Source organism: Vigna unguiculata, chromosome 11, assembly GCF_004118075.2.
Source record: "Vigna unguiculata cultivar IT97K-499-35 chromosome 11, ASM411807v1, whole genome shotgun sequence".
In the NCBI taxonomy this organism is placed as follows: Eukaryota; Viridiplantae; Streptophyta; class Magnoliopsida; order Fabales; family Fabaceae; genus Vigna; species Vigna unguiculata.
Window position 1 is genome coordinate 25,558,177 of NC_040289.1, and position 12,261 is coordinate 25,570,437.

General features: G+C 33.2%; 2 long non-coding RNA genes across 2 annotated transcripts; both read right to left on the bottom strand.

Moving 5' to 3' along the window:
- Window positions 1-2,047: 2,047 nt before the first annotated feature.
- Window positions 2,048-8,011, bottom strand: LOC114168725. The gene is made up of 3 exons (XR_003600752.1): window positions 7,929-8,011; window positions 2,751-2,804; window positions 2,048-2,479 (listed from the first exon to the last, which is right to left on the bottom strand). It is a non-coding gene; the product is annotated as an uncharacterized LOC114168725 (long non-coding RNA).
- A 1,176-nt stretch (window positions 8,012-9,187) lies between these two features.
- Window positions 9,188-10,807, bottom strand: LOC114168724. The gene is made up of 3 exons (XR_003600751.1): window positions 10,608-10,807; window positions 10,349-10,516; window positions 9,188-9,461 (listed from the first exon to the last, which is right to left on the bottom strand). It is a non-coding gene; the product is annotated as an uncharacterized LOC114168724 (long non-coding RNA).
- Between the last annotated feature and the right edge of the window lie 1,454 nt (window positions 10,808-12,261).

Sequence of the window (12,261 nt, forward strand, 5' to 3'; positions counted from 1 at the left end):
ATTTAAGATGTTTAGAGATGTTAAGATTGCAAGAGAGCATCCTTTTTGGATTGGGGACCATATCTGGAATAGATTGTGAGAACATTAGAATTCTCCCAATTGTCACAAAAAATGTGCTACAACCTAAAGGAATAGAACTTTAGAAAAGGTGGGACCCTACACATAGGTGGTTCCATTACCACTTATGAGCATGCCCTTCGTATGATATAAACCTTAATTCTTTTTATTTCCATATTATGATATAAATTACGTCTTTTAAAACCCATGTATATATATAACCCTTTATTTTTTTAAAGGCAAAAGAGTTGGGGCGGGAGGCATATTTGATGAGGTATTTTACCAAAGTTGTCTTCGCAAGGGATCTGGCCAATTTATTTATGAAAGGTCTCGAAGGACACATGTAAGCAAATAATTTTACTATTATTTCCTTAAAAGTTAAATATTATACCATATTTAACTAATTTCTCATTGTTTTCTTTAAAAGGAAGAATTTTTAATTAGACTTTCACAGGACAGATTTGAGCCAAGGGCAGGTGCTGATGCGTTAGAGCATAATGATAATGCTGATCAAGAAGACATCATTGGGACACATTCCTGGGTTGACGTTGTCGGTGGATAAATAAATGAAAACTTTATGGGATTAGATAACTTAGCAAAAGTTACTCTGCTGGAAGAGGTATCCACATACAACAAGCATCTTCTTCCACTAGTGTTGAGGAGGTCGTGAATTGATTCACACAACGAACAGAAGAACGTGATCAGGCTTATGAAAATTTGATCTAGGAGTTTCAAATCCTCCAAAATCTTTTCATGACCTTTTTGCCTCTTAATGGCCACACTCGTCTTCAACAACACTAGTCCAGCCCAACACCGCCCCAACAACAATCGACTCTAGTCCAGCCCACTGTCGTCTAGCCCACTATAGTCCAATCTGTGTTTATGTGTGCAAGAGTGAAGTTGATGGAGGTGTGGAAGAAACTTGTGAGGTCAATGTGTGTTTTCTTTTGGCCTGTGTGTAGAGTGGAGCGAAGAAAAGGTGAGAGTTTGTTAGGGAGAGAGAAAACGTAAGAACACTTGTCACTATTAAAGTGGAGAGAATTTTAAGTGGCATAAGCAGAAGTGCAAAATGAAATATATGAGTGTGAATGTAGAAAATGGCTTTCCACTATATAGCCCATTGTTGAAAGGAGTGTGAACAAAGAACAAAGGCATGCAACAAGTGATTTGATTTTGGGTGATGACTCATGTTGGGAGGAGGGGAAGGAGAAAAAGAGTGATTTGGTTTTGTTATCCTCGGCGAACCAAGCGAACCAAGTTAATGACCAACTCCAAATAAAATGGGAAACCAACAACAACACAATCATAAAGGTCAATTTAGAAATGAAAGGAAATGAGAACTCTCAAACTTTTCAAGTAGGCAATCTATGAGGAAAATTGTGTGGAATTCCTAAAATTTGTTATACTCGGTGATCATAATCAACACGATAAATTACAATAGTGTTAACTTTTTCGCAAGTATACTAAATAGTACATGTAGTAAAAGTAGTAAGTCCAAGTATCGTTTTCCCAATGAATTTGTGTTTTATTTAGCTAACTATGATTAGTTACTAATTTAAGCAATGAATATGAACATATTGATTTGAAATAAGTTGAAAGCGTATAAAATTACTAAATGCAAACTTTATAAAATGATCAAGGTAAAGACTCACTAGGGTTGGATTTCATGACCAAAACTCTATGCAATCATCTACACAATATATCTGTAACATACTTAAGCATTGACATCAAAGGTATTGAAGCCCTAATCCCTTAGAGGTAAGTTTTAAACCTTTATCTAAAAATACTAATCCTTTAGAAATTTAAACATAAGATACACATTAATAAAAGATGTTTAGAATGGACAAGAGCTTAAGTCTATATCTAAAACCAAATCTCTTAGATGTTATATCCATGCCTAGGTTCCAAAACACTTTCCAATGATTAGGTACCACAAAAAATGCATAGATATTCCATCATGCACATAAATAATGAAGATAGAACACAAAAGTAACAAAAGATATTCTATTGCAAAGAAGAAACTACAATGAGTTTAGGTACATTACATCCAACCCCAATGACATGGAGTTTAGCTACTCCTATACATATAGAATAGAAAATGGAATTGAAATGGTGGAATGGATGAAGAAAGATGGATCCTTTGAACTTTAGAAGCGCCTCAGCCCATGTCTTGAGTCTCAATAGCGTTTCCCTACCAAAAACTACTTTTCTCTTCAAGTCTTGACACTTTTAATGTTTTCCAAAAATTGATTTCACGTTGAGATAAAAGATCCTCTCGCTTTGGGAGCTTTAGCTTTCATGACATGTTGGCTAGGTATCCTCACTAGACGGTCAAGTCTTTCTTACTAGGCGAGAGATTTTAGCGACTGGACGAGCAACTCCAGGTAACTACTATTAATTCTACTCCAATCTTCCATTTTTCCTACAAAATTATCCTCAAACAGCAATTCAAATCGGTGTTTGAAAAATAATTACAAAGTAATAGAAAATATTTTCATTCAACTAATAGAAAACACATGATAAAAATAATAGGTAATTATCTAACTTATCAACTCCCCCAAACTGAAACTTTTTCATCTCCTCATGAAAAGCAAAGGTAATCAAAAAAGAATTAAGGTCAGTTTGATCAAAAGAAATAGAGACGCATATGATATCCAATCCATTATCCCTTTCACAAAATAGAGAAAACTCACTTGCATTTCAAAGAGTTAAAATGGCATGGCATGGTGCTTCTGTCAACACAAATCCTGAAACCCAAAATGAGATATGAGAACCAGAGAAGAGAATCATTAAAGCTCACACCATGTCAGTGTTTCACTCAGCATAAAAGTGTTTATCAAATATAACTTAAACTCAACATGTCATAAAACTACTTCGCACATCATCTCACACAGACTTCGCACAACTTGATTTATATCAAAAGATCTTTAAACGTTTCAGCATGGCTTGGCTAGAAGAAACGTGGTTTTTCATGCATTCAAAGAAATCTTTTGAGAAGAGGAGAACAAATATATACATAAGTCATTCATCAATATCCTCTACCCCATATACAAAATAGGCCCCCATATTCTTCTTATAACTCAATCCCATTTTTATTTCAAGCAACATTTTTGTTTTGCCTTTATCTCATTCTCTCTCTATTTTTCTTTTATAGGCCCCCATATTTTTCTTTTATAGGCTTAGGGATCACAAAACAATTCATTAAGGCTAAAAAAGGTTCACAAAAAGATTCAGAATCATGCATTTGGGCTCACTATTTGTCCAAGTAGCTTCTTTTAGTAAAAACAAATAATTTCCTTTCTTATTACTGATCAAGTATGTATATGCATTTACAATAATCATGAAAAAATAAAATTCATAGAAATAACACAGCAAAAAAATTCTCAACACACTCAAATATTCAATCCCTTGTCATACTCAAACACAGTTCAAGGAATGAATCAAAATCCCACGACATCCACATGTTCGACACTTAGATTTGCAAGTAAATTCCTCACAATCAAGCAAGGCTATCGTGGAAAGAAATCAAAGCTCCAAATGCCATAAACAAAAAAAACAGCATCCAAATTAAGGCTAGCCAACAAAATTTGAAGCTAAGACAATTTTTTCAAAAGGTACTTGTTGGGCGAGAAAACTAGTGGCCCAGCGAGTCCAAAGTCAGAGAGTTATACTTGCTGGGTGAGAATGGTATGCCCAACAAGTGGTTCCAAGGGCAAAAAATACCTCAAAATGACATTGGGGGAAAGAATTAACGGCCTAGTGAGTCCAAAGTTAGAATGTTTATGTCATTGGGCGAGAGTTATGCGTCCAACAACTTTCTGGCCAAAATCTTTAAGTGTTGTGGATGTCTTGTTTGCTAGGTGGGAGTAAGCATAGTTGGCTGAGTCTGCATAATTTTGAAACTATTTTTATCATAAATCAAACTCACTATGCGAGCTCCTCCCTCATTGGGCGAACAAAACCCAGAATGAGGCACCCAAAATATGTAAAAACAGGTCTAATAGCAATGAAAAACACTAAACATCGGGTTGCCTCCTAGCAAGCACTTGTTTAAAATCATCAGCTCGATGCCAGTAAGCATAAAGGTCATCTAGACAAATAACTACAGTGAGGCATTCAACCTCACTCTCCAAATAGTGTTTAAGTCATTGGTCGTTCACAACCCAACTTCTTAGTGGATCATTTGAAGAAGGATCCATCAACTTTATCGCCCCATGTGGCTTGACTTCCTTGATGGTAAAAGGTCTTGACCATTTAGACTTCAACTTGCTAGGAAAAAGTTTGCGCTAGAATTGAAAAGCAACACTTGTTGGCCAGTTTGAAATTCCTTTTTAAGTAGTTTTCTATTATGATACATCTTGAACTTCTCCTTGTAACTCTTGGAGTTCTCATATGCATTCAATCCCATCTCCTCAAACTCCAACAATTCAATCTTCCTCTTCTCAGCAGATAAGGAAGGCTCACAATTCAGCAACTTCAAGGCCTAGTATGCCTTGTGCTCCTTCTCCACATGCAAGTGACATGATTTGTCATAGACTAGCTAGTATGGTGATAACCCCACTATAGTCTTCGTGGTAGTCCTAAACGCCCAAAAAGCATCATCAAGCTTTAATGACCAGTATTTCCTTGATGACGACACGGTCTTCCCAAGAATTTTCTTGATTTCCCGAATACACACCTTTCGTTGACCATTAGTTTGTGGATGATAAGGTGAAGCAACCTTGTGCCTCACTTCATAGTGTTTCAACACTTTTGCCAATTGAGCATTGCAAAAATTGAATCCTCCATCACTGATGAGAACCTTGGTGTGAACACCAAATTTCGTTCAGGGAAGATAAGTTTTGACTTATAAAAAATGCTTGGAGAATAGGTGGTTAATTAATTTCTTCTTTTCTTTACTTTTAATTAAGTTAACCAAAAATATTTTTGATGAAAATTGTGGAATTTCTTCTCGAAGAAAAAGTAACTAAGAAAAGAAAAGAAAATAACAAAAAAACAATAAAAAAAATAAACAAAAAAAGGGAAGAAAGAAAAAAAATAAAAAAAAAGAAAAAAAGAAAAAAGAAGAAGAAGAAGAAGAGAATGAATTCAAGGCCTTTTCCGTTTGGTTTAACTAAAAGATATATACTTGTTTTTTGTAGCCCCATTTTACTATTTCGAAACTCCATCAGTCAATCTTGCATTTTCACTCATCCTTTCAACAACCAACTAAGCCCAACCATCCACACTCCCCCACTCTATTCATACCCTTCTATATAGTAGGCTCATAAACAACTCATTTTAATGGCCTATCTCACCACGAATCCATCCATAACTCACTTTTTCCACTTATGTGGTGACACATGTCACCCCTTTCTCTTTTCCTTCCCACCAACTCTCCATCACTCACATAAGGCACAAGGAGAAGAAAGTGATTAATTATGGACTCACCACCCCATGCAACCAATCCCCTAGGATTTCTTCCTTTTTCTCTACTGAACAACGGTAGAACCCATCATTACTGTTTTGAACCATTGTCCACGATATCATAATGACAAGGATTTAAACTTCATTTAATCTTTTGGCAAATGACAATAAAGGGGATCTTAAGGGGCTGATTGATACATGAAGGGATAGAGGACCAAAGAGCGATAACTATGATTCCATCTTCCAACCTTCAAATTTTCACCCACTCGCTTTTATTTCTGCCAAGATCCTTATAGACTATTCGCCATCTTTCTCCAAACAGAAGCCCTAAACTCCCATCATACCAAGTTCTTTTCTGGCTGCACCTTCCCATTCTCAATCTCAAGGGCATTCAAAGAAGAGAGACACTATCTAAATGATTTACCAAAAATCACTACCTAAAACCAAGACTAGTATACCAAATTAACCCTTTTGTATATGCATGTACTAAGCTAACCTATGAAAGTTTAATCTAACTATCCTAACATGTTTCTAATGGCAAAATATGAATAGAAAACAGCTCACACTGTTAAAACAGACTACAGCTCAAAATCTAGCTACCTAAGACCTCAAACTACCATTAAACTATGCTAAAACTCCAACAATTTAGAAATTAAGTAAACTAGTGCACATAACTCTTATATAACTACTTGGAAAAGTTCCAATTATCAAAAGAAAGGTTGAGAACATATCACAACTCAGAATTAACAAGCAAATTCGAATTGGCCTAGTAAAAACCCAAAAAATGAACTAGAAATTGGTCAAAATGAGCTAAGACTACCAAACTAGCAAAGAAAATGTTAAGCAATGATGCAAACACAATTTAATTAGTATAAGAATGATGAAAACTAAGCTAAAAGTTAGGAATAACATGGAAAACGAAATTGATATGTGGAAGCTAACTTGTGTGACTTAATTTATGCATAACTAGTCTAGTTAAAGAACTTAGTTTATGTTTTTTTCATTGAATTAGAGTGACTAACTAGTGTGGCATATTTTGATGCAAAAATAGTGAATCAAGGGCAAAAAAACTTACAAAAACAATGGCAAAAGATGCACTAAATTGGTTGAAAATTTGGTAAGTTGACCATGAGTTGACTTTTTCATATTCAGTCCTACAACTTGTACTAGCTATTGGAGACTCAAAGAGGCATTAAATCGAACTTGTGTTGAGGTAGAGAAACATCACAGATGGTGGGAAGTGAAATCAATGAACTAGATTTTTGGTTTTGAGTGTGATATGCTCATTTTAGGTTTTCTAGACTACCTAGAATTAGGATTTTTATTCTCCACTAGTTCTTTAGGAAAATTCACTGTTTTACTAACTCATTAGCATCATATTAACCATGTTTAGATGGTAAAATTATGCATTTGCACACTGTTACATGTTTTGACCCTTGATCACACAAGCATGTGCATGATTGGCTTAGTTTTCCTACTTGAAAGTGGGGTTTGGATAGTGATTTCGTGAACCTATGATTGTTGGAGGGTCCTCACTAACTTAGTTATAGAAACATTGTTATAAAAATTTAGGAAAAACTATTATAATGATGTAAGACCTTTTTTTTCAATATCCAAACCTTTGGATGATGTTGGATAATATAAACTTTTTTAATATGAATTATGAATGCAAATTAGTGATCAAAATGTTGTTTGTGATTTTTATTACTTTCTAGTTTTATGAAAAGCAAGTTAAATAAATAACAAAACTAAACAAAATGCTGACCAATGTAGTATTAAGTGTTGACTTGTGCCAAGGATTTTGCATACCCTCACAATTTTTGCTTTATGATAAGGGTTTCAATAGGTACCCAACTTGTATTGAACGAGACCACTTCAATAAGATATAATGTAACATATTGAACATGATCAAATTGGGTTTGGGATAATTGGCCATAAGGTTCACATGATAGACATGTCAACTGTGAAAATATTAAATGCTCACCAATAAAAATTTAAAGGAAAGAAAAAACATTACATCACAAACGATACTTATTCCTTGGACACCAAAATGGGAGCGTATCTAATGAGAAATAAGAAGAGAAAAAAACATTACATCACAAACGTTACTTATGTTAGAACCTTAACTTACCACCCCAAAAATATCAAACCTCTCTTTCCATAGATCTCAGTACGGCAATTCTACTTACAACCATTCTATGGCAAATAGAAAATAGAATCTGAATGATAAATAGAAAAGTGAAGACATGCCAATGAGAAAATTTATTCATTAAATAACCATGGACGCTTGTCAGGGGTTTGAAAATCCCCCTTTACATTTTTCTCTTATCAAGGGTTATTCTAACCTCCAGTAAAAAACCCCAACAAAAATTAACTTTTTTTTTATAGTGTTGTGATCCTTTATAAATCTGGTGACAATCCATTTTCCAGATTTTTCTAACTTTACCAAGATAGTTACTTACAACCTTCACGGGCACTAGGTCTTGGCTTTTTCTCTAGTCCCAATGCTCCCTTAGTGTTTAGTGAGAATCCTCTTTTGTTACATCCAAGTTGGCGAGCAAGGGTCCTCCCATCAATCCCAGAACGTCGCCTTTGCATTATGCATACAACAAATCCTACTCGTTTGGCATAATCAACAGATCCAAAAATGTATCCAACAAATTTAGTGAAAAAAAAGAGAATAAACCTCACAATGCACATATTTCATATTTATTTATTTTACAAAAAAAAATATAACTGAATTATCTCCAAGCTTTTGAGAAAACTATTTTAGGTTGAACAAGAGTGATAGTTTCTTTGAACGACCTAGGCAAATTAGAAGGGGAAGGGAGAGAGTGAAGAAAACTAAAATGAATTAAATTTTAAGGAACTTGAGTCAATTTCATATATACCTTGTCTAGGGTATGAGTATTGGGATTATTTTGAGAGAAAAAAAAAGCACTTTATTTTTTAGAAAACTCTCAAGAAGATGGATAAGAAAAAAATGATTTATTTCTATAAAATAAGTACAACCAAATGAACACTAGATAATTGTGCCACAACAAGATTAAAGGGCTAAAACTATTGTATCATAATTTATTCAATCATAACTCTTATCCTTGTTCATCCATCACTCCATTTGCTTTTGGGGATGACAAAAAGGCCATGGAACATAATATTGTTAGTTTTGAAATGGTTGAAAAGCCAAAAATATGGGGTTGAATTGGCTAGTTAAAAATTTAAGCTACCTTTGCAAGCTAAAAACCACCTTTAATTGAATCAATTAGATCACCAAGTTAGGATGCAAAAGGTGTTGGACAATATACTTTCAGTCGATCAAAAATAGAGTTAACAGATTGATTTTACTAGACAGATTTTGTTCTGGTATAAACAATCGATTGAAACAGGAAAACAATCAACTAAAATACTAGAAAAAATGCAAATTCGAGTTTTAAACCAGGAACAATGCACAAGAATGATCAAGACCAGTTCCAAATGATTGTACAAACATGCTCAATACTGCAGATGTCATGAAAACATGCAAGAACGTGAAAAAGATGATTAAAGCACAAGTTCTTTAAACTTTAAAATGAAAATACAAGAGAGAAAGGTTAGAGAAGAGAGGATACCATGAGATTTTATACTGGTTCACTCAAATCTGAGCTATATCCAGTTTGTCAAGGCAACCTGAGCTTGACTTTGCACTATTTCAAAAGATTTACAAAGTATCCATCCTTACACTTCCAACTGATTGAATTTGTTGCAATTTAAGACTATTACAGCCAACCTTTTAACCAGTTGAAAAATCATTCAACAGACTAAAAGTGACATTTTAAAGACAATAAAGACCAAACTACATCTAATTAATGCTACAAGGTCTACAACATGAATTACAAACGTCAAATACACTTTCTTAATGATGTAATCATGTGGAGAGCACACGTTCTAGCCTAGATCAACATGGTTAACATCAAATCTCCTTTCCTTCATCAATGTAGGCTTCATTTCAATGGTAATGGCTTCAAGATAGTTCAAAAGAGCTTCATTAAATCTTCATTAAATGTTCAAGAAGCAAACCACCTTGACTTCTTATGTTAGCAAATACAAGCAACTAAAAGATTTACATAAACTGTCAATTCATGGATTTTGTGATATATTAAATGAAATAAAGAATAAAAATTAAGCTACTAAATTGCGAAATTCCACTAGAAAAGGAAATTACCAAAATTCTAAACATCAACTTCATACAATAACCAAGCCCAACTTAAACATTAAAATGCTTGGTTTAGCTCTGCTGAAAACTAAACTATTCAATTTTATTTCATTTTCTAGACTTAAATTACCATCCATTACTAAATCCACAAACTCCATAGTCATTTTGTTCAAGAATGGACTTTAACATCTAAAGCCCACTACACCCCACAATCTTCCAAGATACACTCACACTCTGCTTCTATTAGAAGACTACCACAATCTCATGCTTTTTAACGCAATTCTAATACAAAACGCATAAAGGGATTTGACCCGTGAAGAAAATAAATATAACAAATAAAATCTTAATTAGAAAGTAAAATTTATAACACCACAATCAACCCTAAGATCGAAACAAGTCTTGGACCACCTGTTTCAGAAGTATAATACACTATGGTGGAAAGCCTCACAAAGAATTCCTTATTCGAATCTGAATAACAGTATAATTACAATTAAGTGCAAATTCTGCTTTGAATAGTTTTAGATTTTGAACAAGACACTATCAACAAAAATGATTAGTTTCACTCGCAATATTTCAGTGACGAAGACAACATAAATAACTCATTCCTAATTCATATTTGAAAATTCTCATTTTACTACTATACTAAAACAAAACAATTACAATTACACCAGAGAGAAAAAAATAGATACGAACCATGATTTTGAAAGGAAAAGGCACAACCGTTAAATTGAAGCAATCGTTAACCTTGGAAGTAGTCGCGAACCTTCGAAGCAGTCGTCGTGAACCCGCAACACATACACCGTGCGTACTAAATCCTCTAAGCAACTAGTGTCAAATGCATCGCAGATATGTAAAACGCACCTGAAAATAAACATAGCCCTGTGAGTTAAACGAATGAGAGATTCAGGGTGTGAGAAATTGGAAAACTAAGAAGCGCAAATGAAACCTTTACCAATCAAATATCGAAGAGTGAAATTGGTTTGAGACAAAGAGATGTGAACACGAAATATTTTTCCCATTCAGAGATGAAGATTTGAAGCTTTTAGGGTTTTAGGTTTTGTGAGCATGTGAAAAATAATAAGGAATAGGATGGTGTAAATGGGCGTGAACGTGAAACTTTCTGAAGGTTTATTAAAAAACCATTTGGAACTTCTCAAGGGTTTAAAAAAAGCCCATGTATCTTAACAGGGGTTATTATAACCCTCCTTAAAAAATCCCAATTAAAATACATATTTTTTTAGTGATTTATGAACAACATTCTGATATATGCAAAACAATACACTTCTGTAAACCAACAGCTATATTCTAATCAAATAGTCAATAAGGCAAAACACGAACTTTTCATAAATCAATCTCAATTTCATAAAAGTTGTAATAAAATACAATTGATTTAAAGTTAGAATATGTTACGGTACAAAGTTTCAAAACTTAACAATATAAATCCTAACTTCAAAAATGATATTTTTTCTAAGTCAACTATTTATGGCGCTTCCTCCTGCTATACGTTGCAAAACGAGTTCTTATTGCATAACTCTTTAAATGCTTTTGTAATTCATTCATATGTTGTACATATATATTGATTTGTTGGGATTGCTCGGCTTCGTCATTTTGAACACCTTCTTCTTGGGCAACTTGATCAAGGGTATTATCAGCAAAATAAATAAAAAAATTGATTTGACATGAATGCCTAAAACAAATCTGAAACATCAAAAAAATAAGTAAAGTTGTGCCATTTCTAATCAAAAGCATATGCAAAATAAATTCAATGAGAAAATATTGATAGAAAAAATATATACATAAGATACAATAATACAATATATTCAAGTATGAGTTAAAAATTGTGTACCTGAAACTAATGAAGGATCCATGGAAGCACGCAGTATGAGATGTTACTGTTCTCTTTCTGATGGATATTTTTAAACGTAAGAGTATTTTACGTTGTTACATTAAAACTGACTAATGGGTATCAGTTTTATATCCCGTCAGCAGAGACCAGGGATCTCTCAAAATGTATCTGATTATTCAAGCCCATCACAGACCGTTTATTAAACAATCCAACCCCATCACAGATCGTTTATCAGAATACCCAAAATTATATATATATATATATATATATATATATATATATATATATTACCCATATAATAATTAATATTAACGAATAACTTAATTTATTATTAATGCTAATCCATAATAATAATAATTATATAGAGAATAATAATTTTATATAATTTTATTATATAAAATATAACATTCTCCCACTTGGATAACATTAATAAATAAATTAATTATATCAATTGCAACATAAGTACAAATACCAATTAAGAAATATAAACATAAATCACAAAGATAATATCCGATAGGGATACTTACCATATGCTTAGATTTCTTAAATGATGGATAATATATAGAATAAAAACAAACATAATAAATATGTGATCCCAAAATGGTTCATAAATTCTCTATGTAGAAAGAGAAAAGATGTAATGAAACTGACGTCATTGACAAATTCACATCTCATGAAAACCATAATAATATAGCTTGTAAATCTCAGACTCCCACTAACCCAATACATCAAAAGACTTAACCACACCCATATGAGTTAC